A 26,599-nucleotide genomic window follows, 5' to 3' on the forward strand; every position below is an offset into this window, starting at 1 on the left:
CTTTCCCTGCCTGAGACTAACCCCCCGGATGTAGCGACTGGGCCAGTCTCAGACTTCCTGACTCTGGTTCCTCTGAGGCCAGCCTTTGCAGAGGCCGATCCTCCCGCCAAGAAAGATGTCTTTCCAGTCTCATCCTTTAGGGCCCACCCTGGCATCACCTCCTGCGGGAAGCCTTCCATGACTACTCCTTAAGTGGAGGCTTCAGTGGACCCTCCCTGGGAGGGTGTCCTTAGCTTAGCACCCCACTTGGTCCGTTGCCCAGACACATGTGGACTTACCCAGCTGTCAGGGGCCACACCACCCCCATGGTGCTGTTCCATGGGGGGACCTACACCTCATACCAAACCCAGCCTACAAAAAAGCTTTTAATGTTTATTGTTTTGAGAGAGAGAGAGAGAGAGAGAGAGAGAGAGACACACACACACAGATTCAGAAGCAGGCTCCAGGAGCCGAGCTGTCAGCACAGAGCCCAACGCGGGGCTCGAACTTACAAACTTTGAGATCATGACCTGAACCGAAGTCGGACACCTAACCGACTGAGTCACCCAGGCGCCCCCACAAAGCAGCTCTTAGAAGGGCCGTTAGAGTACATCATGGACTGAATGCGTCCCTCCAAAATTCATACACCGAAGCCCCAATCCCCAATGCGACGGTGTTAGGAGGCGGGGCCCGAGACGTGATGAGGTTATGGCTGAGCTCGTGAGGGTGGGGCCCCCGCAGTGAGATCAGTGTCCTTATAAGAAGGGGGAGAGAGACCCGAGCGCTTTCCCCGGTTCGTGAAGACACAGCCAGACGGTGGCTGCCTGCGAGACCGTAAGTGGCTCTCACGGAGAGAGCCAAATCTGCCAGTGCTTAAACTTGCACTTCCCAGTCTCCAGAAAACTGTGAGAAAAAAAAAAAAATTGTCTGTTGTCTAAGCCGCCCGGTCTGTGGTATTCGTTCCGGCAGGCCAAGCTCAGACAGGATAGATGATGAAACCCGGGCCCGGAGGGGCCAGGTGGCCGACACGGTCACACAGCAAACCAGAGCGGAGGCTACACGCAAACCAAGGTCTGGTCACACACTTCGTGCGAAGAAAATGTACGCATATAAGGAAAAAGGGAGTCCCCAGAGGGATGAATTTAAAACACACGCGTCCACTCACTCAAGGGGCCAGACATGGTGACGTTGTGGAATGCAGCTGGGAGGGAGTGACTCACAGCCAGAAATGCCCGCTGCTGGGTCCTGGGCCTCGTCACCACATGCCATCTGTCATGGCCCAGCTTGTGTAGCTGAGAAAGCTGCACCTCCGGTCCCCAGGGCTGATGGCTCTGACGGCCCGCAGTGGGCTGGGCTGACTCGGGCCAGGCCCACTGGCATCGATCCTCTCTCTGGGGGTCTCAGGCCGAGTCACCGGGCGCCGTGGACGTTCCGGAGAGTGCCCCCGGCATGGCATCACAGAGCCAGCCTTTGGCTGGGGGCGTTGGAAGCCTGGGTCCCGGCCCCGCTCCGCCCCTGCCCCTGCATAGCTTTGGGGGGTCTTCTTTGGGTTTCATCAATCCGAGGATGGGCTCTGAGTGGCCGTGTGCCGGGGGCGTCTCACACGGCTCTAGAGAGAGTGGGTGCCTCCTGGCCTTGGCGGGGGGATTCGCACCATGGCAGGTAGCAAACATCACTGCTTCCTCCTTCCTCCCTCCCACCTTCCCTCCTTCCTTCCTTCCTTCCTTCCTTCCTTCCTTCCTTCCTTCCTTCCTTCCTTCCCTTTTTTTTTTATGGTTTTTTTTTGTTTGAAAGAGAGAAAGTGTGAGGGGGAAAGAGGCAGAGAGAGAGAGAGAGGGAGAGAGAGAATCCCAAGCACGCAGGGCTCAAACTCATGGAACTATGAGATCACGACATGAGCCAAAGTCAGACACGTAACCGAACGAGCCAGCCACCCAGGCTCCCATCTCTATTTCTACGTCTTTTTAAATTTTTTTTTTTTAACGTTTATTTATTTTTGAGACAGAGAGAGACAGAGCATGAACAGGGGAGGGGCAGAGAGAGAGGGAGACACAGAATCTGAAACAGGCTCCAGGCTCTGAGTGGTCAGCACAGAGCCCGACGCGGGGCTCGAACTCACAGGCCGTGAGATCGTGACCTGAGCCGAAGTCGGACGCTTAACCGACCAAGCCACCCAGGCGCCCCAAGGCTTATTTATTTTTGAGAGAGAGAAAGAGCGCACACAAGGGGCAGAGAGAGTGAGAGAGAGAGAGAATCCCAAGCAGGCTCCGAGCTGTCAGTGCAGAGCCCGATGTGGGGCTCGAACGCACGGACCGCGAGATCGTGAACTGAGCTGAAGTCGGACGCCCAACCGACCGAGCCACCCAGGCGCCCCTCTACGTCTTTTTAGAGCCAGCTGTCCATCTTTGTCCTTCAGAGTCCGGGGGAGTGGCACCTTCCTCCCCCTGGGGAACAGGCAGGCTCGGGAAGCAAGCTGGCCCCTCCCAGTAGCAGACGTGGCCCCACCGGGCCACACAGAGGAAGGCCACAATGTCTGTTGTATCACTTCCTTGATTTCTTCTTTCCCTTAAACGAGCGCAGAGAGCCGTCCTGATCCCCCCCATCCTACCTGACGCGTACCTCAAGCACTCTGGTCCCGGAGTGTCCCTGGAGGAGACGATATTTTAACAGAGTCGCCTCTGGGCCTCGTGGAGACCATCACTAACAGAAGGAAGTGGTTTCTGGGGTTCAACGCAGGGGAGACACAGCAGCAAACCCAAGCCACGGAGAATCTGCTCATACTGTCCCCGGCGCCAGCAGAACTGATCCATCAGGGAGATGGGCAGGCAGGACCCTCACGAATTCAGGCAGCAGCAGTGTGGAGTTGGCCTCATTGGGACATGGGCTCAGCTGACGCTGGCCTTCGAACATTCTAGAAAAAAAAACAAAAAAACATCTTTCTTAAGCTGTACTCAGGATCGCAATGGAGATGCTTAACCTACTTACGGAATGTGATCTCTTTCACTGCGTGAATTCAGACACACCAAAACTGATATCGTGTACCTCGCAAAACCCTTTGGTCCACTTTCCCTCTTTGCTTGGCCTCCTAGGACCTTAGGAGTCCAGCTGTCCGGCCCAGCCAAGTGGCCCTCGGGCCATGCGGTAATCAGAACAACATCACTGGTTGAACTGATTATTTACTGGCTGATTTGTCATGTATTGAGTGTCCCATATCAGTCACTGTGTGGGATGTTTTTCAGGTTTCTTCTCGTTGAATCCTTACAACAACCCAAGGCTCTCTATTACCCCCATTTTAGAGATGAGAAAATGGAGGCCACAGGTTATGGACCTGGGATTCTGACCAGACCTGCAACCTTCTTCCTCTTGCTTCTTTCCCCCTGGGGGCCCCCAGGACCCCCCTGACCCCATTGCCTGTGTCACCATATACCTCATGAAACTCTTTGCCAGACAAGGTAAATACAGCTAACCAACCAGATACATTTTTTCTTAATTTTTAATGTTTATTTTATTTATTTTTTATTTTTTATTTTTCAACATTTTTTATTTATTTTTGGGACAGAGAGAGACAGAGCATGAACGGGGGAGGGGCAGAGAGAGAGGGAGACACAGAATCGGAAACAGGCTCCAGGCTCCGAGCCGTCAGCCCAGAGCCTGACGCGGGGCTCGAACTCACGGACCGCGAGATCGTGACCTGGCTGAAGTCGGACGCTTAACCGACTGCGCCACCCAGGCGCCCCAATTTATTTTATTTTTGAGAGCGAGCGACAGAGAGCAAGCAGGAGAGGGGCAGAGAGAGAGGGAGACACAGAATCGGAAGCAGGCTGCAGGCTCCGAGCTGCCAGCATAGAGCCCGATGAGGAGCTCGAACCCACAAACCGTGAGATCATGACCTGAGCCAAAGTCTGATGCTTAACCGACTGAGCCCCCCAGGCGCCCCCAGATAAATTTAAAATGACCTCCCCCACCCGCCCCCAGCGCCGAGCCATCACCCCCATCCAAAAGTGTGTGTCTCAAGGCCCAGGTGACTTTATTCCCTGGAAGCTCCAGGCTTCTCATGCAAACAAACCCCAGGCCGGTCTGCCCTCCAGTTCTGGACGTGGCCCAACATTGCAGGGGAAGAGGCTTGGGACCAAGCTGGGATCTGCCCGCCCCCAGCCATCCATTCATTCACTCACTCTTCATCTGTGAGGCACACGGTACAAGGCTCCACGGGGACCCGCCGTCTGGCTCACCCATGTCTCGGGGAGAGGAGGTCTTAGAGGTTGGTCAATGGGGCCAGATGGACACGGTGGTCCTGGATGAGGAGTTGCCGTGGGCCTCCAGAGCTGGGAGCTGGCCCCGGCTGCCCCCTGCCACAGATGTGGGCCCCCAGGTCGGGCCCCGGAATCCCTAGCCCTGCTCTCTGCAGCATTCAGGGCATCAGCCTCCCCCGGCCCCGCACCAAGGCTCCCCAAAGAGTAGCCACCAAGCCCCTCCCCCTCAGAGCTGCCCCGGGGCCCCCCGGGACCTGGGACCAAGGCTGTTGGGTCTCAGAGAGGATTTGCGACCCCACCTGCCTGCCTCTTACTCGGCCTGGCCCCCCCTCCCCAGGATGAGAGGCAGTAGGAGAAGAGAAACCTCCATTCCTCCTTTGTGCTGACAGACAGACAGACAGACAGACAGACAGACTGACTTGTGTCTGTCACAACAAGGTGGCGGGTTTCCCAGGGTCCCCTCCACCGTGGTGATGAGGATGGGGTGTGGCCTCCAGGGGTGCAGAACACAGGCAGGGCACGGGGGTCATCGGTTCCCACCCTGGGCCACCCAGCCGTCCCCCCACGGGACCCTGCTGGCTGGTGAACTCTCCGTGGCTCCTGGAGAGCCACTGCCCTCATCTCCCCGAAGGGCGCCTTGCGGGGCCGAGAGGTGGGGAAAGAGTGGAGCATTATTGTGCACTTTTTCTTAAGTCTGTGATAAGCTCCTTCTATTAGACTATAGATCTCGTCACATAAAATAGATTTGTGGACTCACAGCCGGGGAGAGCCACGTTCCCGAGCCGTGGAAATGGCTCATTTTTCCCCTCTTCCTTGAGTAACGGATGGTCATGAATTTTTCACCCAAATGTCGCCACTAAAGATGTCACCAGCCTCCCTCCCCTGGAGATTTTATGATCTGGCTCTAATGGGGTGGGGGTAGGGGGCACCAGCGAAGGGGGGCTGTGTGCCGGGGCCAGAAAGGGAACTGGGGGTGTAGGGGAGTAGGGGGCCGAGGGCCAGAGGCTGGGATCTCCATTCCAGCCGGCAACAGAGCCGGGCTTACCGAGCGGTCGCCGTGTGGCCGACCCGCCACCGTGTCTCATCTGACGACAGCCTGGTGAGGGGGGTGGCGGATGGGCTGGGACCCAGAGGAGGCTGAGAAACTTGCCTAAGGTCACAAAGCTTCTTAAAGCCACAGAACCACAGACAAACCCAGCTCCCGAAGAGCCCCAGAGCCTGGGCTACTGGGGGCCGTGTTTCACTGCCCCCGTCACAGACTCAGGACCTGGGCTGGGTCGTCCGCTTCCCCCATCCTGGCGAAGGATCTTGACAAGCATGTAGCACAACCTATGGGGCAGCAGGGCTGAGAGGTAAGGCATGTGCTTGCGTCCGTCCTAGATGGAGGCGTGAACTCGCCAGCAAGGGTCACGGTCAAAGTCACGGTCCAGAGGGAAACAGCCTCTCCATCCTCAGGGCTAAACGCTGAGAAATTGAGATGCTCCTTGAGACACAAGGTGTGTTTTCCTTTTGGGTGGCATCCCTAGCTGTCCGGGGAGAGGGGACAGAACTGGGACTGAAGCACGCACCGTCTCCCTCGCTCGTGGGGGCAGGGGACGTAGGCTCCCCGTCGCCAATGCCCGTGGCACCAGAAGGGATGGGACCACGGCCCTTTACCCTCTGGGGAGGGCTGGGTTGCCGGATCGAAGGAGAAGGGTCTGGGAAACAGAAGGAGAGAGCCGAGTGTGGGGAGGGAGAATGTCCTTGGGTTACCGCCCCCCAAAAGTTGAGGTCAGTGGAGTTGGCTGCCCTTAGGTCGTGAAAGGGGAAGAGAGGGTTGGATGAGGGCCCACTCCCTGGTCCTCCTCCCCGAGCCACATGGTCAGAGTTAAATTATGAAGGTCCCTCCATCACAGCGCAGTTTGGATTCCAGAGACTGCCACCAAGCAGGAGAGACCAGGAGAGGGGTTTCAACGGGGGGGACAGGGTGGGGGTCCAGCAGGGAAAGAGCTGAAGTTGCCCTGCCCCGGCTAACTATGCGGAATCCTTGCCATCCCGGCCATGTTGAGCCAGAAGGACCCTCGGACTGGGAGATGACGTCTCAGCTGTCAGGCGTCAGGTAAGTAATAGGTTCTCAGCTTCCACCCCTGCTGTCCCCGCCCGAGCTCTGCAGGGCCGGAAGAGGGGAGCCCTGTGTGCCTGGGGGTGGGGGGGAGCCGCTGAAAGCTGGAGTGAAGGAAACAAGTCTTCAAAGCAACCACCAGAGCCTTTCAGGGCTGGAAAGGACAGAATAGCATCCAATGCTTGCGTCTTTTCACGGCCTCCCAGGCAGGGAAACCGCCGGCCCTCGCATTCACCCTACCAGTGACGGGGAACTCACCGCCTCCTAAGTCCAGTCGGTCCCATCTGCTTACAGCTCTGACTGGAGAATGAGATGGAATCAGCCCCTCAGGGTCTCCTCAGAGCCATTCTTCTGGGGACTCACGGGGACCCCTCGGGGCCCTGCCGACAGCGGTCATCCAGCGACGCAACGGCACCACATACAAGAAGGGCCAGCTTCACGGTTCCCGGACCACCCTCGCGACCGCTGTCGACACAACACACAGGCCTTTGAGGCAGGAAGCCCAGGCCCGGGTCACTGTTCAGTCTTTCAGATGAGGACCTCGGGCCACATGTGGAGGCGGCGCAGGAGGGGTCTGGAGGAGCGAGGCTCTGTCCCCCGCACCGCATCTCTGTGCCCCCCCGTCCCCGCCACCGTCTTCTGGCCCCAGCCTCAGGGCACCTGCTCAGAACCCGGCTCCGTGCAGTCTCGGCTCCCGCTGTGAGTCCAGCCCTGGCCCTGCCCTAAGCCCTCCGGTCACACTCTGCCAGAATCCAGGCCACGGGCTGGGGAACCAGGGTTACCTGAGGAGGCCCCCGGAGCCCCGGTTCCAGTCCCCTGGCCCTCCCCCACCTCACGTCAGCTTCCTCCTCTGGAAGAGGAAGGAAGCCCCCCCTCCCCCCACCATCTGCATTGGTCTGTGCCTCATCGGTACCCACCGTGACAGCCCTCTGAGACTCGTTGCCCATGAAATTGCCGGGGCCTGGCGTTCAGGGTTGGCGGGGGGCATGTCAGCCAGGCCCAGGAAGCCATGGTGAGGTGTCCAGGAAGGAGCGATGATGGCCCTTCAGCTCTCCCGGACAAGGGTCCGGGACAAGTGGGGGTCTGGGCCCTCAGCCACTCTGCAGAGCCCTCTTCCAAGGGTGAGGGGGCCCATGGCCGCCAGGACCCAGGAGGCAAGGCTGAGGGGTGGGGCCAATGGGAGGAGGAAGAAATCCAGCGCGGAGCGCCTAGAAGGAACTAGAAAATGCCCACGGACTGATTGACACTTTACAAGACTCACACCCTTTGCACGTGGCACTCGGACTGCAGCCAGAGTAAGGAGCATGTTGACGGATTCACGGCCAGGAGGACTCGAGCCTGAGATGAGTAAACAGGTGATTACAGTGCAGCCCAGTAGCTCGAACGGGCGCCTGGAGAGGAGAGCTCACTCAGGTGCAGGCCGGGCAAGTTGCTAACTCTGCCCGGGGGGCAAGGAGATGGCCGGGAAGACTTCCTGGAAGAGGGGACACCTCAGTTTATAGGCATCAGCTAGCGGCACTTAGACTGCACTTGTCCTAATGGCAGAGCTCGGCTGACACCTTGAGGCGGGTCCGTTGTGTGGAGCAGAAAGCGGCCGGGTCCGTTGCCAAGGGAAGAGGGTTGGGGGCAAGCTCAGAATCACTTTGACGCTTTCCAGAGTCATCTTGAAAATACACGTGAAAGTTGCATTCTGCTCCACAGTATAGCCTTCGTTCTCAGAGAAAAACAGGGTTTAAAAAATTGTTTTTAATGTTTACTTATTTATTTATTGTGAGAGAGACAGAGACAGAGCGTGAGCAGGGGAGGGACAGAGAGAGAGACACAGAACCCGAAGCAGGCTCCAGGCTCCCAGCTGTCAGCACAGAGCCAACGTGGGGCTCGAACTCACAAGCAAGACCGTGACCCGAGCCAAAGCCGGATGCTTAACCGACTGACCCACCCGGGTGCCCCGGAAAACACGTTTTCAAATTGCTTACCACATTCATGAGTAGATGGATCAATGGGACAGAAAGAAAGCCTAGAAATACACCCCCAAACACTGGAAGTGAGGGCGGGACGAAGGCGGCTAAGAAGGGAGGCAAAGACGGGAGTTCCAATCCATGGTGTGGGCACAACAAGGAAACCATCTGGTGACCAATCAGGCTGGATCTCAGCCTCACCAGAGAGCCCCTGGGACAAACTCCAAAGAGATCTGAGATTTAGATGTAGAAATTGAAATCCTCAGACAATCAGAGGAAAACGTGATTGACTCCCTTTACAACCGTGGCACGCGGAAAGTCTTCCAACAATGACTTGAAATTCAGAAGCTGGAAAGGATGATCAATTAAATGACTAATAACAGGGGGCGCCTGGGTGGCTCAGTCGGCTCAGGCCACGACCTCACGGTTTGTGGGTTCGAGTCCCACGTTGGGATCTGTGCTGACAGCCCGGAGCCTGGAGCCTGCTTCAGATTCTGTGCCTCCCTCTCTCTCTGCCCCTCCCCCACTCGCTCTCACTCTTGCTCTCTCTCAAAAATAAAAAAATAAACATTAAAAATGACTAATAAGGGGCGCCTGGGTGGCTCAGTCGGTTAAGCGGCCGACTTTGGCTCGGGTCATGATCTTACAGTTCGTGAGTTCGAGCCCCGCGTCGGGCTCTGTGCTGACCGCTCAGAGCCTGGAGCCTGTTTCAGATTCTGTGTCTCCCTCTCTCTCTGACCCTCCCCCGTTCATGCTCTCTCTCTGTCTCAAAAATAAATAAACATTAAAAAAAAATTTTTTTTAAATGACTAATAATAAAGACACACAAGCAGCCTTTAAACATTGGAAAAGATAGTCCACCTCGTTCCCATTAAGAGAAATATGAAGAAAAACTATACCAAGGATCCCCTTTCTTACCTATCAGGCAAATATCCAAAGCGCGACGACACAGCCTCTCGGTAAGACTGTCGCACTGGGAACCAGGCGCTCTCCTAGGTCACTATGAATGCAAGACGATACGACCCTGATAAAAGATGATTTAGGCATTTTTATCACAGATGCAGATGGGTTGACCCCTGAGCCGACGATCCCACTGCTGGGAATTCAGTCCACAGGTACACGTTGAGCACGTGGGAAACGCGTGTCTATGCACAACCCAAGGGTCTAGGTGAAAGGAGAAGCGAATTAAAGCATGCTACAGCCACGAGTGGACCTCGTGAGGGGGAGGAGGAGGAGGGGGAGGAGGAAGAAGGAGGAGGCAGCTTTGCATAAGCAGAAGTCTCCCGTGTGTACCATTAGGTAAAACACAAGGAGTCGAACAGCATATATGTATGCAAACACCCACCACTGGATGCATTTACGTAGAAATACCCGGAGGATACACAAGAGATCCTAAGGGTTTCTCTAGGGAGCAGGGGGTTGGGATGCCGGGACGTGGAGGGAAATGTGACTTGCATTTCCAGAAATAAAACTTGCCAGGTAAACACTGATGTTTATCAGGTATCTGGCGGTCTGTTTGGCCCTAGACACCAAGTCCTAGAGCCACAGGAATCTGTCCCTCTCCATTTGGGGAGAAAGAGCTGTAGGCAGTGGGGAGGGTCCTAGGCGGGGTAGGCACGTGTGGGCAAGAAAGCCCACAACCCTGTGACCAGGGCTTGGGATCAACAGACATACCTGCAGGGCAAGGGGACCTGTGGCCGGAGCCCTGGGGGCAGCTCTGGGTCAAGAAGGGACCTCCTCGGGGCCCCAAGCTGTCACAACCCCGCATGCCCAATGTCCAAGCTCCCTGGAAGCAGCTTAGCGCGGGCTCCCGGCTTCTGTGCAGGCTGCTTTCTGCTAAGGAGGATTCTGATTCGGGGAGAGGGGCCAGCCACATCAGCGAGTTCAGTAAGCCCACGGCGGCCAGTCTGAGCCCAGGGCCTGTCAGCCGTCATGACGGTAGGTGGCTGAGCAGCTCCGATACTCAACGGGGGGACCTGGTGGGTGTCCCTCTCCTCTCTCTCAAAATGACTTCTCGCCAGCCGCGGACAAGGGTTAGATAGGGAAGAAGGGAATCCTAGATGGCTCTCCATGCCCCACCTCCTTCAGGAAGTCTTCCTGGATTCATCGAGATGGTAGGACATCTTTCCAGAGGCCCTCTGCTGGGCCACAACCTGTCCAGGGCTAGGACCCTTGACCCTGACGGCACACGGTCACCATCCCATGACCCTCCCGTCAGTCCTGGCACGTCAGGCCCCCGGCCCGGAGCGCGCAGCCCCTCACCGTCGGGCCCCAGCATGGGTGGGGCTCTGTCCAGAGAAACACACCATCAAGAGCGCTCTGCAAACTTTAAAGGGCTGTGCATCAATCGTGTCTCCCTGGGGGCGGGAGGGAGGCAGAGGGGGAGGTGCTTCCCCCACCACGGGCCTGAGTTTTACTGCCCCACTAAATGCCGTGTTCGCTTGCACCCCGCCCGGCGGCTTGTACACGCCTGTACACGGAAGACTGTAATTTCTCTGCATGAATCACAGGCAGGATCACACCCAAGTTACCGGCACTCCGCTCCTTGGGGCGGGCTGGCCAGGCAGTCGCCTTTGTCTTCCAATTATGCCGTGTTTTATTGCTCTTTTAACTGTAGCAGAAACACCCAAAGAGGCAGGGTCTGGAAGGCAATTAATGACATATGGAATAGCCATGCAAAACCACTGGGTTCGGGGCCCGAAGGAAGCGCTGTGTCTGGACACGGCACGGGCCCTCTGGGTGGGTGCGGGGTGGCGGCTGGTGCACGAGCTTCCCCATCCCGCAGGCCTGCATTCAAACCTCGCCTCTGGTGCTAACCCGCTGTGTGACCCCAGACAAGGAACTTCACCTCTCTGAGCCTGCGTTTGCTTTCCTATAGAACGGCACCACTCCCAGTGGGGTGGATAATTGAGCTGACGGCAGACATTCCATCAATGCTGAGTCCTGCAAAGGCCCTCCTATGGTTTAGTTTTACAAGCATCTTTCCTGTCCCTCCAACGCTCTGTCAATGTCTACCGTGCACACAGTAGGTACACAGGGCTGCGGAAAGAGCCCGCGTTTTGGAGGCCACTTTTCATCCATTCCATAAGTATTAACCAAATACCTTGACGCACCAGGTGCTGGGGATCTGGAGACCCAGTCCCTGCCCTTGAGGGGCTCACAGTCCAGCCAGGGAGGAGACTCAGAGTAATAACAGGGGAGACAAGGCAGGTGGCAAGCCCCACGATCAAGGGAAGCCCAAGGGGGCTCTGCCCTCCCTCCCGAGCAGGCCCCAGACAGGCCAGAGGGCTCAGAAGCAACCCTAGGGTGATGCATGCCTGACTCTGTGCCCTGGAGGAAGAGTCAGAGTGAGCCAGAAAAGGAGTGTAGTGTTTCACACAGGAAAACAACATGTGCAAAGGTCCTGAGGCAAAACACCGCCAGAGCCTAAAGGGAAGGATGGGGAGAGCTGAGGCCTGAGGAGCCCCTGAGGTGAGATCCAAAAGGGCCTTTTCAGTCAGGCGAAGGCCTTTGAGGTTTGAGCTCAATCTAGAGGGCACCAGGAGCCCTGCAAAGGATTTGAAAGTCTTCTGGTGCTATGGCATATCAAGGGCGGGGCCAAATGTGAATTTTGAGGCCAAGGGTGGAGGCAGAGGCAGTGCAGAGGCCAGGGCAGCGATCCAGGCAAAAGACAGACGGGGCTTGAATCCCTCCTCGGCCACTTACCGGCCTCAGGTGAGTGATCTCCTGCTCCTGACCACGGTTCCTCGTTCCTAAATCTCAGCGGTGCCGCCTAGTTCCCAAGGTGGCAAGATTTAACGGGGACAAAAAAGAGGGACTCAGCCACACGGAGAGAAATAAAGAAATGGAGAGAAAGGGTACTTCCTCCAGGCACCAGAATGCCACTCGACCCTGCAGAAGGAAAGAAGGAAACAGAAAAGTGGTCAGTGAACCAACGACCCGGCAATGCTCGTTGCAAGTAAGATCCGCCAATGGATGATGTTAACATTGATGGACAAAAGGTTCGAGAGAAATGGGAGATGCCTGGCCTCAAAGTATCACTCCCCAGATACTTATTTGCTCACGACGGGGGAAGGACAGTAACTTTACAAGGAGACACCTGGCCGGCACGCTGTGGCCAAGCGATGGAGGCTAATGTGACAAGGCATCGGGCCACGAGGCACCGAGAGGGACACACGACTGTTTTTGTGGCATTCCCGCTGAAACGCGTCACCTCACTCCAATCGGGAGAACACTCAGGACAAACCCAGACTGAGGCAAATTCAACAGAATAACTGATCGGGACTCTCCCAGAACGTCAAGGCTGTAAACATGAAGACAGATCAAGGAACTGCCAGCCACCGGAGGAGAAATGACAGCTGAAAAGCAACGCGGGGTCCTGGCTAGGGTCCGGGGCCCGCGAGGGGTCGGCAGTGGCCAGTCAGGTGACGCTGGAGCGAGATCTGCGGTTTACTTACTCACGTAGGATTGTGCCAGTGCTAATGTCCTGCTCCGGGTCATCGTACTGCAGTCATATAAGGTGCTCACGTTAGGGGAAGCCGGCTGAAAGATACATGGGAACTCTACCTGTGTTTTGTAAGTTTTCCGCGTTAAGCCTGCAATGAGCTTAAAATAAACAGTTTCGTTGGTTTTTGTGTTTTGTTTTGTTTCTGTATGTTTTTTAAAGGACCATCTCAGTGGTTCTTAACCTTGGAAACACAATTTGAATCACTTAGAGGAGGCCCAGGCTCCTCCTCAGACCAGCTGGATCAGCATCTCCGGGGGAGGAACCGAGGGCAGGAATAGTTTACAAGCCTCCAGGATGCCATTTACAGCGCCGGGGGAAGGGTGGGCTGTCTGCAATCACTTGGCCCCTCACGGGCCTTCAGTAAATCATCATCTACCCACGTAAATGTGTTAAGTTTATCACCTGACACCTTCGTGCATTCAACAAGTGTTATTGAATACCTACTATGTGCAAGACACGGCAAGGGTGCAGTGATGGACAAGAGAGACAAGATCCTCATGGATCCTCATGGATCCCCTCATGGGGGAGACAAACCATAAAAAAGGGAGATCATTGCACATGATGGGGACTCTAAAGGAAATAAGTAGACACAGCAGAAAGTAACCGGAGAGGTGGGAGCTCCCATTTGATGGAGTAGTTCAGGAGGGCATCCCGGAGGAGGTAACAGTTAAACTGGAATGATGGGAAGGACAGAACCAGGAGAAGAGACGGTGGGGGGTGGAGGAGCACTTGCTACAAAGAGAACAGCAGGTGCCAGAGCCCTGAGGCAGCTCTGAAGCTGGAGGGAGGGGGGAGCACTGGAGAGGGAGTCGCCACCGACAAGGAGTCTGGATTTCATTCTTGGCGCAATGGAGAGACTTCAGTAAGGGTTGGAGCAGGTTCGGTCGGGTGGGAGGACCATGTTTGATCTGGTTTAGGAGTTTAAAAGATCTCTAGAAAGCAAAAAGATCACTCTAGCCGCCAGGTGGAGACTGAATTGTCGGGAGGCTCCTCACTCTGGGAGAGAGATGACGGTGGCTTGGACTCAGGGAGGTGACAACAGAGGAGACGCCAACCCACTGAAACAGGCCCCTTGGCCGCCCAGCCCCCACCAGCCCCGAGGCTGGGTAGCAGAATCAAATCGCCCTTGCGCGTTCAGCCTGCTGTTTGAGCCCTATTGCCCCCCAGCCAGAGCCGTCGTGGCCACAAGGTCCCCTCCTGTAGAGGCATCCACACACCTTAACGGACCACATTTCACACTCGCCCCGTAAGCATGTGTTCTCAGAGTCCCTAATACTGATGGGGAAACTCAAGCTCAGAGAGGCAAAGGCATTCACTCAACACCACCCAACAAGTGAAGTCCAGGACTGACTGTTCCACCGCCCTGGGCTGGGTCCCCGATTCGGGCCCACCTCCTTCCTCTGAGCCAGGAGGGTGAGAAGCCTTGGCAGAAAGCTGCCCGGTGGTCTTGACGAACAGGAGCAGGACTGAGAGCCCAAGCTAGGCTGGGTCCACACAGCCTGAAGATGGCAGCACCCTCAGCCGAGAGAAGCCAGGCTCCCAGGAAAGCCGTTCTTACTAAAGTGTGAATGACTGATAATTAGCCCTTTCCTGAAAGGGGACGCACAGTGGGTTCCAGAAGCAGGAGAAACAGGAAGGTACTAAAGATACAAACTTTGTCCCCTCCCATTTGTACCCTCTTGGCAGCTGCAGCCCCTTGGGGCTCAGTTATTAGCCGCAAACTCCTCCACTTAATTGCCCCAAATCAATGACAGATGTAGGAGCTCAGGCTCTCGTCACCACCCCCCACTAATGCTTGCGGTCCCCTCCACAGTTGGTGGCTGTCCCTCCTCGGGCTGGGACGCCTCCAGTGACAGGGCCTTATGCTTATCAAGGGATCTTACGCTATTTGACATCTCCCAGAAAGTGCTTTCCTATAGGTGTGCGCCCTACAGGTGGGTATAAAGCAAACACAGGTGGATCAATCGGTTTCCCTTTTATAGATAAAGAAACTGAGGCACGGAGAGGTGAAGGATTATCCAACGTCATGGGGCAAGAATGGAGCCAGGATGCAAACGCAGGCAGGGGGGCGGGGGCTGATTCTAGAAACTCCTGTAGCAGGTGGTGGCCTGGCCAGCTTGCCCCGCTCTTAGCTCCCCTTCTGGCTAAAGTGTGGTCTCCGGAAGGCCACCGCCGGCCGGGCTGGGGCGGGAGACGATGGCATGACGGGGGCACAAAGCCGGATTCGATACGAGGCTTCGTCTTTCCCTGGCGGGGAGCAGGGGGTGTCTCGGGACGTCACTTCACCTCTCTGAGCTGCACCCGGAGCAAATCGAGCCCACAGGCCCGGCTCCCCGTGGGCCCCGACAGAGACTCCCTCCCCAGACCGTCCCAGCAGGCAAAGCACATGCCGGTTCTCCGCGGTGATCATGGGACTCCGGGATGAAGGGACAGTGGAGGCCAGCCTCCCGCCCTCCTCCTCCTCCGGGAGGCCCCACCTGCCCCTCTGCCCGTTCCCACACTCCTCCACGGCTGAACCAGCCCCTGCCGTGCTCTCCCGAGGCCTCCAAGCCCCCAGCCCCGTCCTCCCACCCAGGCCCCAGCCGCCTCCATCCAGCTCCCCGCCCCCCCCCCCCACCCCCCGCCTCGCTCCAAAAGGCTGCAGACGCTTCTGAGGGCTGGAACATCTGGCTAATGACGGAGAAAGTGCTGAGGCGACAGGTTATTTCAACAGTGTCATCATCCGTTGGGTATTTCAACACTCGGTACTTGTGCAAGAGACATAATGGGACCTGTCATAAACTCACGCTGTCTCAAAGCTCAGGCACGTCGCGGCGGGGCTGACGGGGAGCTGTTGGGGTTTAGCAATTGGTGCTGTCTTGGGGCCTGCAGCCTCCTTAGGGTTATTTTGGCTCCACCGTGGAAGGCCCTGGAGAGAAATCTCAAGGTGTCAGAGAAAACCCAAAGCAATTACCTCTTGGGGTAATTAGATGGTGGCAGAGATAGATAGCCCGCCTTCCCGCCTTCCCTCCCGCCTGCCAGGGAGAGGGAGAGGGGAGGACCAGCCGGCCCCATCCCGCGGGGCCAGCCCCCACCTAGGCCGGCCCCGTGCGGGAAGGAGGCCGCAGATGACCTCATGGCAGCAGCAGCTGTGAATCATGGCCCCGACCGCGTTCCCACTTCCCTGGGGGTGGGCAAGCGTGTGGGTCCTCAGAGCTCTGGCTCAACACCCACGGCTGGCCACCCTCCCATCATGGCGGCTTCTCCAGAGGCTGTGGGGGAGGCTTCAGGAACCCGCTGGCCTCCCCTCCGTAGATCTCGAACTGGAAATCCTCGATTCAGCTCAGCCCCCATCCAAGATTTCATCTGAACCCCAACCACCCCGTGGGGAGGCCGAGGGGAGAGTGGAAGGTAGCGTAGGGCCACCCGCCAACAGGGAGGTGTCGTCTAGAGGAGAGAGCAGTCGCCAATCACACGGGGAGACCAGCGGTCGGGAGCGATGCTGGGCACGTCCAAGCTGAGAACCAACCTCCCCACCTTCCCCTCCGTGCCCAACACCCCCCCCCACACACACACACATTTCCAAAGCGCTCTGGGACAGAGGGTTCTGGCTGGTGGCGGGGGGCAGAGGGGGGGCAGCAAGAAGCGAGCAGACAGTTCCAGGGGAGGGTCCAGGAAGGCGGGAGGCACCGAGCACGACCAGGAAGCTGACAGCGGCCGGACGGGGACGATGGCCAGCGTGAGCGAGCAGAGGGAAAGGCAGAGGAGGTATGGGCCCAAGGACATTTTCGAGTAGACGCATCGGGACTGGGTCCCACGCTGGGAGGACAGGGACAAGGAGCAGGTCCCTCTCAGAAACGGGCCTCAAGGGTGGGGAGAGGCTCAAGGGGAACTCTGGGGTCTTTGCGGGAGTCGGCCCTTCCGGGACCCCAGCTGGTCCCACGTGCCCCTCAGCAGGGACGCTGAGCCTCTGCTCTGGTCGGACTTTCTGCAGCCAGTCGGAGACTCTCCCGAAGGGGCACATGGATCAAGAAAATGGTTTTATGTGGTTCTTGGCCCCCTGCTCCAGGACTCAAACTCCTTCCTGATCCCCGCTGATCCCACCTCCTCTTTCTCCAGATTCACCCTCCTCCCCCTGGCTTTTCATGGCCTCTCGGGGTCACCAGGGAGGCCCTTCGCAGGGCCCCAGGCCCCTCAGTCACGCCCACAACAGTCCTCCACACGGCCCACTCCTGTCGTCCCCCCCCCCCCCCCCGCTGTTCAGCCCACGCTCGCCCCCCGCCAGGCCCCCTCTCGGACCCGGGCTCCTCTGCTGCAGGCAAGTCCCCTCCCTGCGCCCCAAGCCTCAGTCCCCACCCAGCTTCCCCACAGGAAGTGCACCCACCGTGCCTCAACCAGGCATTCGCTGCCTGTCCTGGGGCAGAGACCGGTCAGCAGGACTGTCACTTCCCCTCTGCCAGAGGCTGCTTTCCAAGTGTTGTCTGTCGACACCCTCACACACACAAAGTCTAGGCAGGGGGGACGGTTTCCTCTGACCGGTGCTGGGGTCTCAGTTGGTGCTCACGCCTGCCCTCCGTGGCAGGCACCACGAGCGTCCCGTTTTACAGACGAGGGGACCCGCTGCTCCTATGAGGCAGGGCCCGCCCCAGCCACCCTCTGCTTCCTGGGCAGGTGGGGGCCACCCAGTCCCTGCCCTCCCCCACACCCCGGCCTGGCTTCCTCCCAGGCACCTGCCCGCCGTCCGGTGTCTCAGACCAGCCTTGCCCCAGACGAAGCGGGACAGGACCCTGGCCTTGGGGCTGGCAGACACGTGGCTGTCCCAGCTCCATCATCTTGGGGGAAGTTATGGACCATCCCTGGGCTTCTGTTCCCACCCCTGCCAAAGGGACAGCGGCCTCCAGCTTCTCCGGGTAAGAGACGGCAACACAGCACAATGGAGAGCCGCCACTGAGGCAGGCTGGCCGCGGGGGTGGGTTTCTAGCGCTGCCTCTTGGAGCTGGGCCCCCTCAGTGCTCTGGGCCCGTGTCTTCTCGTAAGTCAATGGGATCTAACAGCGTTTCTCCCTCGCATTCAGCCCAGGGCAGGTGCAACCAGGGTACTGTGTGATGTTTTCAGTCAAGGTTCAGTCTGGCTCTAGAACTTTCTATAGTTCTTTGACAGACCATCTTCCCAGGGGACAGCTTCAGCAGCGCTGAGGCTGGACCACCAACCCCTTCGCCCAAAACAGGTCTGTGTAGAGGTCCCTGTAAGGCCACAGCTGCAAACCCGGAAATGGGCCCATACTGGAGTTGCTGGAGTCCAGCCAAGGGATCTCCGTGGGGGGCTCCAGACCCCTGAGGCTGGGCGGTGACTCGGGAGGCACCAGGAGCCCCTGCCGCCCTCCCTCCCGGTGGAGGCAGACCAGCTGGGACAGGCACGTTCACGCTGTGTCTCTCACTCGCTCTCCCCCGGCCCATCTCCTTCTCCCCGTCCCACGGACGCCTCGCCAGGAAGACCCCTCTGCACCCGATACAGCCCTCCCAGCGAAAGGCACACTCGCGGGATCGGAGGCTGACTCACGGGACAGGATGACCAACTACGAAGCGAGCTGAACGCACCGGGAACCCAGGCTGGGGAGCAGAGAAGGCGAACCACAAGGGCCGGGACGGGGGCGCCCGGGGACAGCCACGTTCCCTCCCGCCTGCGGCCTGCCAGGCCCACGCCAGGCCCAGAGGGCCCTGATCCCCCGGCCCCGGGAGCCACGCCCAGCCCGAGGAGAGGCCCGTCCCCGTCACCATGGGTCCCTCCGAGCGTGGCCCGTCCGCTGTGCCGCCCCGGGAGCGGAGCGGCCTCCTGCCTCCCCCACGGCTCTGCCGGATGGCACCGGCTACGGCTGCATCTGCCTGTTTACATTACCCCAACGGAAAGCAGCTTTGTTTATGGAAAAGAGCTATTTCGGTGCCACGTTTCTCTCAACTCCTCTGACTCGCAGGAGTGGCTGCTCTCCGGAGGCGCGGAGGGGAGCCGTCTCCACGTCCCCGGGAAGGTGCTCGGGGGCTCCCACGGGTGGAGCGGGCCACGGGGCCGTCTCCGGCCACCACGGCTCTCGGAAGAGGATGACGTCCCCCCAGGAGAGGGACCCTAGCGAGTCCCGCCCGCTGGTGAGCCGGTGACCCCGGACCCTGTCCTCTCAGTGGACCCCACCCGCCCTGGGCTCATCGACCAGGCCCTCTCCTCCCCCAGCCAGGCGAGTCCTGTTATCCCCACTACCCGGATGAGAGCGGAGACCGCAGAGGCGAAGCGGGATCTCCCAATGTCACAAAGCCGGTGAGACCCAGGGATTTCGCCACCGTGCCGCCCCGGGATGGAGATGCTGTGCGTGTCTAATGGAGGGGGCATCGGGTGGAAGTCCATGGTGATAACTATTTCAATAAAAAGCCACGGCCAACGCTTCGTTCCAGGCTCAGGAAACAACCAACAAAGCGGGAACAGGACTAAGTAAGTTCAACGACGTGCGTGCTTCTCCAGAGAGAGGCCGCCATTTTCCAGATGGGAACCCCGAAGCTTGGACGGGGTAGGAGGAAACAAGTCATGACATCCCACCTAGAACAAACGAGAGAGGGGTTCCCCGGGCCCCGTGCACCTGCCTCCCCGTGCAGAAGAAGGAGGCAGAGCGTTCTCCAGAATGTTCACCGCAGCTCTGGGTAGAGTGCCCTGCCCGCCCTCCCTTTCCTTGTGACTCCGTGCACTTCCTCCGTGGAATTTGCGATTTCCGGGGTGCACACATTGCCTGGACCGCCAAGGCAGGTCAACAGCTGTCACCATGACAGCAAGGAGAAAGGAAAAGGGAGGATGACCAAGGTGGAGCGCCCCTAGAGAGACTGCAACACAACTTCAGTACTAATTCCCCTGCCCCCAGTGGGGGGAGCTTACATGGGGGCAAGGGTGGGGCCTCCCGGGGCCCCCCATGCTGGGGATGGCGATAAAGGTGTGTTTAGAGAAGAGCTTAAAACTTCTTGTAGCTTTGTGCAGGGTTTCCTGTAGGCCTTTGGGACTCCTGGCCTGCAGCCCCTGGTGTCTAGAACCTTCCATGTGGCTAGAGTGGTGATGTGGGCCCGGGGGGAGCTGTTCTGGAACAAAGCTGTCAGCTCTAAGCCCTGGGGAGGCTCAGTTTCCCTCGGGGCGTTTTGCCCTAGGCTCTCTCTGCTCTGCCCTGCCCGCCACACACATGCAAAGCCACACAGGAAACTTTCAGACCCTCAGGGGAGGGACACACAGAGCCACGTGGCCTTGTTCCCTAGGCAGACAGGTGCCCGCTTCACAAAGGTACCTAAAAACCACCCTGGCACCAAAGCAATGCCGCCCTGGATGCCTTCACTCCACCCTCTCAGGTTAGTCCCCTGAGGGATAGTGATTACAACACGAGGTGACCCCCCTAGCAGGGGGGAAGCGGGAAGGGGAAGCGCTCCCCTCAGCTCATTGAGGGGCAGGCAGGGCTCTCCCGGATGGACCTCACGAGGTCACTGTGACTGAGTCAGCACCCAGGCCCCTTCTTGAGCATCTCCGTCAGAGCCGTCCCCAGAAGGGGAAAATGTGGCCACTTGACCTAATGGCCTCTCGACCTGGGTGTTCTCCCCAGAGCTGATTTCTTCACGGCTGTTGATGGGAACGTCCAACTTGAAGCGGGCCTGTCCTGCTCCTGTGGAAAGCGCCGTGGCTGGCTGACCGTGGTGGTTTATAAACGACAGCCTCAGCCTCGGCCCTCCCTGCCTCCCTCGTGAATCACCACGCTCGCTGGGGTGGGGAGGGGGGGTCGGGAGGGGAGGGTCCCCCGGGGAGGGTTGGTCACTGGTCCCGGTCACACCCCACTGGTCCGGGCCTGGACCCGAGGACCCCTCACAGCTGGGCAGGGCCTTCACAGTTTACAGAGAGCTCTCCCTTGTCTCATCTCCCTTCACCCTTTGAGCTGGGACACCAAAACACCTAGAAAACACAGTGCCTGGACCTGCCCCCCGCTTCTCCTCCTTAGCCCACAAGCATTGCCCCAGAGCCCACTCTGTGCCCGGGGCTGGTGGTAGAGGTCTGGGGGCGGGGGTGGACCCGGCCCTGCCCCTGCCCCCGCCCCCGCCCCCAGCCTCAGCCCTGCCGTCCAGCCCCGCGTACAGCAGGGGGATCCTCCAATCCCGCCCCTGGCCCACCCAGATCCAACAGTGCGCCCCCAACCCCGCCGCCCAGATGGTCAGGGGATTCCTCAGCCTCCACTGGAGGCCCTCCCTCTCTCCCCTCCCGCTTCACGACTGCACAGTCTCTTTGCTTTGGCCTGAGGGACTCAATCCCCTCTTACTGAGAGCGGCTGACGTGAGGCCAGCGCACGGTTTCCTGTCCGCCCGGGCTGTACTAAGCTGCAGACCGGTCCCTGTGCACACCGTGCCCCCCCTTCGAGGCCCCGGCCTGGAGTTTCACGCTCCTGGAGCCCACCAGCCAGCCACATCTGAGTCCACAGGCGCGTCAATGCCCAGCGCCGATTCAACCCTCCCAGAAGTCACCCCACAGTGAAGGCGACCGCCGCCCGGATCGCAGCTGGCATCACGGGTGCAGGCCTACCACCTCTGTCCCCCCGTCAGACGGTGAGCTCCTGGGGCGGGGGTAGGGGGCACGCAGTGAAGGGTGTGGCTCAGCACAGGCCCCCCCCCCCCGGGAACACGGGAATGCCATTGGCCGAATGAATGAGCAAAAAGACGAAAGAAGAGGAAGCAGAGGGGCCTGGGGGGCCCTGGGGTACCCTCAGATGGAGCTGGGGCCCTCCCCAAGCACAGCCCTCACCCGCTGCTTCGGAGAACACCGGCACATCAGTTCTTTGCCTGCCCAGCACCTCTGGCCGCATCTCCTCCACCTGGGGAATCGCCTCCTTTCCGTCTTTCATCTTCCGGCCAGCCCCCTTCAGCCTCCCTTGCAGCTAGAGTTACATCATGTCACCCGGGCTCCACCAATCACGAGCCTGCCAGACTCAGGATGGGCAGGGACGGACGACCCAGGAGGCAGGTGCTGCGGTGTAGAATCTACTCTGGCGGGCAGGAGGCACTGCTGAGACTCGTGCAGGGTGCCCAGGGGGGACCAGCTGGCGTGAGCTCCCTGCAGCGCTTCCTGCCGTGGGTTTGGGGGCCCCCACTCCTGGCTCTGCACAGTCTTTCTCAGAGAGTCTGTGCTATGGGGTATCCTTGAATAAACTCCTTGTCTCCTCAACCTGGCCAGAGTTGATTGAGTTGCTTTCTGTGTCTGAAATCATAGACCCCGACCTATTCACCTCACGGTGATGAACGTGCCCCAGGAAGCCTTGGCAGGTCCCAGTTTAGAGAAGTATTTGTGTGTGAGTAAGACGTCAGGCCTTGTGTGGGGCAGCAGGCTGGGGGAGGCGGAACCAGAGGTGCCCACGCACCAAAGGTTGCTCCACAGCTGTAGGGGTCGGCTCTCACCGCTGTGTCTTTGCCCCTGCTCAGGCCTCTGCCTATCCACACCCCCAACCACTTCCAATAACTCCTTATCATCCTGAGAGACTCGGGTTCTCATTGTCTATTTCTGGAAGCTTCCAGCCCCACCCCTCTGGGCCAGGTGCCTCCTCGGTGCTCCCAGAGCCCCCAGGGCCACATCTGACAGTGCCCTTCCACATTGCACGGTCACTAGCTATTGCCCCCTCCTGAGGGCAGGGGTCACCTCTGGTCCACTCCGAGCACTCAGTGCTCCCGGCATACAGGAGATGCCCCGGGAACGTTTGCTGAGTGACTGAGTGAGTGGGTGGGAGAAGCCAGGGGTCTCTGGGCTCGGTGAAAACGGGAGAGGGAAAACAGTTACAGCAGGGCCTTGGGGCTTGGTGGGCGCGCCCACCCCTACCTGAACCCCCAGGCCGGCAGGCACATGCTCGGCTTGCTTCTGTGCAAAGGGAATGTGTGGGGCTGGTCCATGCCTGCAGCCCCATCCACCGCGCGAGTTTCAGAGCAAATTCAACAGGAAAAGATTTCCCGGGAAATAAATCTAGAGCTACCGACTGGCTTCAAGGCCCCCTTTATCCCACATTGATTTGTATCTTGGAGATTTAAGCCTCTCCATTTGTTTGCCTGGGACGTTTGTCACGCAGACATCAAGGCACGTGGCCCCAAGAGCGGTTTCCTGAGCGACACTGGGTAGAAGTCAAGTGCATCCCTTTGGGCGCATACGCCTCCCCCTCTCCCTCCTTCCCTGGCAGGCAGGGGAAGCTCCCGGCGAGCTGCTCAGAGGCCATCGGGCCACTGCACTGCACCAGCCAGATGCCACGGGCAGCAAAGGATCAAAGTGCCAGGGGTCTCTGTTCCTCCAGGTCATGGTCACCAGAGACACTCTTCATTTGTGGCTCAGGTCATGATTTCACAGTTTGTGGGATCGAGCCCCTTGCTGGGCTCTGTGCTGACAGTGTGGAGCCTGCTTGGGATTCTCCCTCTGTCTCTGTCTCTGTCTCTGTCTCTCTCTCCTTCCCTCCCTGGCTCACGCTCTCTCGCTTTCCCTCTCTCTCTCTCTCTCTCTCAAAATAGATAAACATGAACAAAAAAATCTTTCTCCCTAGATGTCTCTCTGTTGTCTCTGCCTTAGCCCACCCCCTACTCCTCTCCCCCTGCCCCTCCAATCCTGCCCACCCACTATCAAAGCAGAGCAATCTGGCCCCCATAGTCCCATTTCCTCCCCTAGTGAGGCTGATAGGAGGATCCCCTTTCAAGGGGAATTTGGTACTAGTTCTTAAAACGATAAATTTTCGGCTGCTACATTGCCACCAGACTCACAGCTCCCAGTCCCTCCTGCCTTCCAGGCACCCAGAGTTGAATGGAGCACAGGTGCAGACCTCATGGAGTCCGAGGTCAGGGTCAAGCCCTAAGGGGTTCGCCCACGGCAGAGAAGGTGGGGAGACACCGGGTGGAGGGAGGCACAACACAGATGGGCAAGGACAGATGAGGGCAGCTCCCCCCACATGGAGGAGCCAGAAAGGGCCTCACCAAAGACGTGACGGGAGAGCTGGCCTTGAATGGGTTCCAAGAGTGCGAGAGGTAGTGGGGCCAGAATCCTCATCGGAGCCTCTCTAAGATTCACCTGCTGAGGCTGCGCTGTGACCACTGGCTGTTGGGTCTGCCTCCTCCGCCAGGCCGGGAGCTCTGGAAGGTGATCTCCTTTCAAGGGCCAAGTTCGATCAGTCTCAGCCCTGGGAGGAAGGAAGGAAGGGGAGAAGGGGTGAGAGAGCCGTGGCAGCATCTAGAGTCCGGGGGTGCTGGCGGCCGCAGGACCCCTGATGCTAGGGCAGAGACAAGAGGCGGACTTGGCCGTGGACGTGATCACTTCGCAATGAAAGTGAGCAGGATCGGGGGCTGCGGGTGCTCGGGTCACTCCTACGAAAGGCCTTTTCCACGTAGCCATGGGGTGCTGGGTACCAGGGGGCCCAAGGGGCCATTTGGTTCTGACACTCACCACCATCACCAAGAACTGCACCGCTCCACGTTGAAAGATCCCAGGGAAGGACTCTAAGGAGTCTGGTCAAATGCCCACCCTCCACCACTCTGCTGAAGCCAGGAGCGTGGGGTCACCGAGCACAGACGGTAACATACAGACAGAGGAACTCCATTTAAGACGGAGGAGTGAAGCCCCATCCCAACAACCCCTCTTCCCCCAAAGACTAACCATTCGTAGTGTTAGAGGAATAATACCAACAGCGACAAACTCCAGAGAAGGCATTGTTGACCGGGTGTATTTATTTGCTGGGACCCGGTAAGAAGCAGATCTCTCAAAGGGGTGATTGAAGAAACTGAATAAGGAGACTCGTTACAAGGGTGAGAGCGAAGGGGGCCGGGAAGGGGTGGCGAGGCACCGGGGATCAGGGGTTCCACACCCCCCTCCAGGCACGGAAGGCCACGGGGAGGTTGTCCAACTAGTGGCTGCCGTAGTGGGATTAGCACAGTCACTGCCAAACTGGGAAGAGTAGGCATTGGGGGGATACCCCAGTCTCTCTCCCCTGTTGCTGTCTCCTTGGCTGAACATAACCAGAAGCCAGAGAGAGCCCGAGTGAGGCAATCCATAGCGCCTTCCAAGCGCTGAGCGGATGCGGAAGCGTGGGGAACACATCTTCAGGAACAAGTGTGGAACGTTCCACACCCTGAACGGCCACCCAGATGGAATCTGCCCTGGGGCTCCAGGGACCCAACGGCTTTAAAGTCACCCTTGCTTTCTCTGTTTATTCTCCCCCCCACATGCCATCACCAGGTCCTAATGATGCCATCTCCCGAACACTTCTGGAGTCTGGCCTCTCCTCTGTCTTCATTCTCTCCCCCCGTGGACTTCTGCAAATTCTCTCTCCACTGGCTTCTCCGTATCCAATCGAATCCACCCAGCAAGATGCCGTCGACTTGACCCACGGCCCTTCCCAGCCAAAACCTTCCCAGGAAACCCCCACTGCCTTCGGGGTAACAGGCAGACCCACCCTGTGTGCTCCGGGGCCACCGACCCCGCTCCAGGGGGGTTGGAGCACGAGACACAAGGTTGGTGACAGTCTGGCTAAGAAATGGGGCCTCTTCCTTCAGGCAACGGGCACTACAAGAGTTTTGGACGCAAGAGTTTGTTGTTCTCGTGAACTTTTCATTTTGAAGGAACTTCATACTTTCCAAGAAGCTGCAAAAATGGGACAAAGAATCCCCATCAAGTCTATCCGGATTCTCCAGATGTCAACATGGCACAGCACAGCGTCAAGATAGGGACATCCCACTACGTAACCTACAGACCTTACTTGCATTTCCTAGGTAGTTGCCCTAACGTCTTCCTTCCGGTTCAGGATTCAGTCTAGGGTCACGTTGCTCTCAGTTGTCACGACTCTCCGGTCTCCTTGAATCTGGACCAGTTCCTCATCCGTGTCTTTCGCGACCTTGACACCTTTGTGTCCACACTGGCCACTTCTTTTCTAGAATGCCCTTCTATTTGGCTTTTTCTGATGTTTCCTCGTCATTCAATCCAAAGTATGCATGTTGGTTGAGTAAAAAAAATGCCACAAAAGACAGGTTGTATCTTTCTCAGTGCATCATCCTGGGAGGCATGTGATGTCAGCTGGTCCCAAAACGGTTGATATTAATTCTGACCGAGTGATTGAGATGTTGCCTGTCAAGTTTATTAGTAAGTATCCTGTGGGGAGAATGCTTTAAAACTATAAATATCCGGGCCGCCTGAGTGGCTTAATTGGTTAAGCATCCGACTTCGGCTCAGGTCACGATCTCACGGTTCGTGAGTTCGAGCCCCACGTCGGGCTCTGTGCTGACAGCTCGGAGCCTGGAGCCCGCTTCAGATTTTGTCTCCCTCTCTCTCTGCCCCTCCCCCATGCGCTCTGTCTCTCAAAATGAATAAACATAAAAAACTTTTTTTAAAAAGAACGATAAATATCGTGTTTATCATATACACGCAGCCCACCAATTTTAATACCCATACTCACCGGAAACAGTTTCTACCCTGCCATTTGCCAAACGGCGGTCCTCAAGCCCATCACTCCTACATTTATTGGTTGGAATTCTGCTGTCAGGAAGAGAAAAGCAGGATCCACTCTACAGAGGATGGTCTCTGGGAATCACAGCAGCTCACCTGATACATTGCAAACTTTATCTGGAATATATTTTAAAACGCTTACAACTCAATAATAAAAAACAAATGAGCCAGTTAAAAAAAATGGACAAGGGATTGGAATTGACATTTTTCTTTTTTTTTTTAATTTTTAAAATGTTTATTATGTATTTTTGAGAGAGAGAGGGAGAGAGAGGGAGAGAGAGTGCGTGAGCGCCTGACAGGGGGAGGG

The 26,599-nt window shown here is 57.9% G+C and overlaps 1 long non-coding RNA gene across 1 annotated transcript; it reads right to left on the bottom strand.

The window, feature by feature from the left end:
- Positions 1–2,317: 2,317 nt before the first annotated feature.
- LOC131501242 (uncharacterized) lies at positions 2,318–10,517 on the bottom strand. Its single transcript, XR_009256706.1, has 3 exons — positions 9,210–10,517; positions 2,761–2,890; positions 2,318–2,625 (listed from the first exon to the last, which is right to left on the bottom strand). It is a non-coding gene; the product is annotated as an uncharacterized LOC131501242 (long non-coding RNA).
- Positions 10,518–26,599: the final 16,082 nt, after the last annotated feature.

This window comes from Neofelis nebulosa, chromosome 18 (assembly GCF_028018385.1).
Source record: "Neofelis nebulosa isolate mNeoNeb1 chromosome 18, mNeoNeb1.pri, whole genome shotgun sequence".
In the NCBI taxonomy this organism is placed as follows: domain Eukaryota; kingdom Metazoa; phylum Chordata; class Mammalia; order Carnivora; family Felidae; genus Neofelis; species Neofelis nebulosa.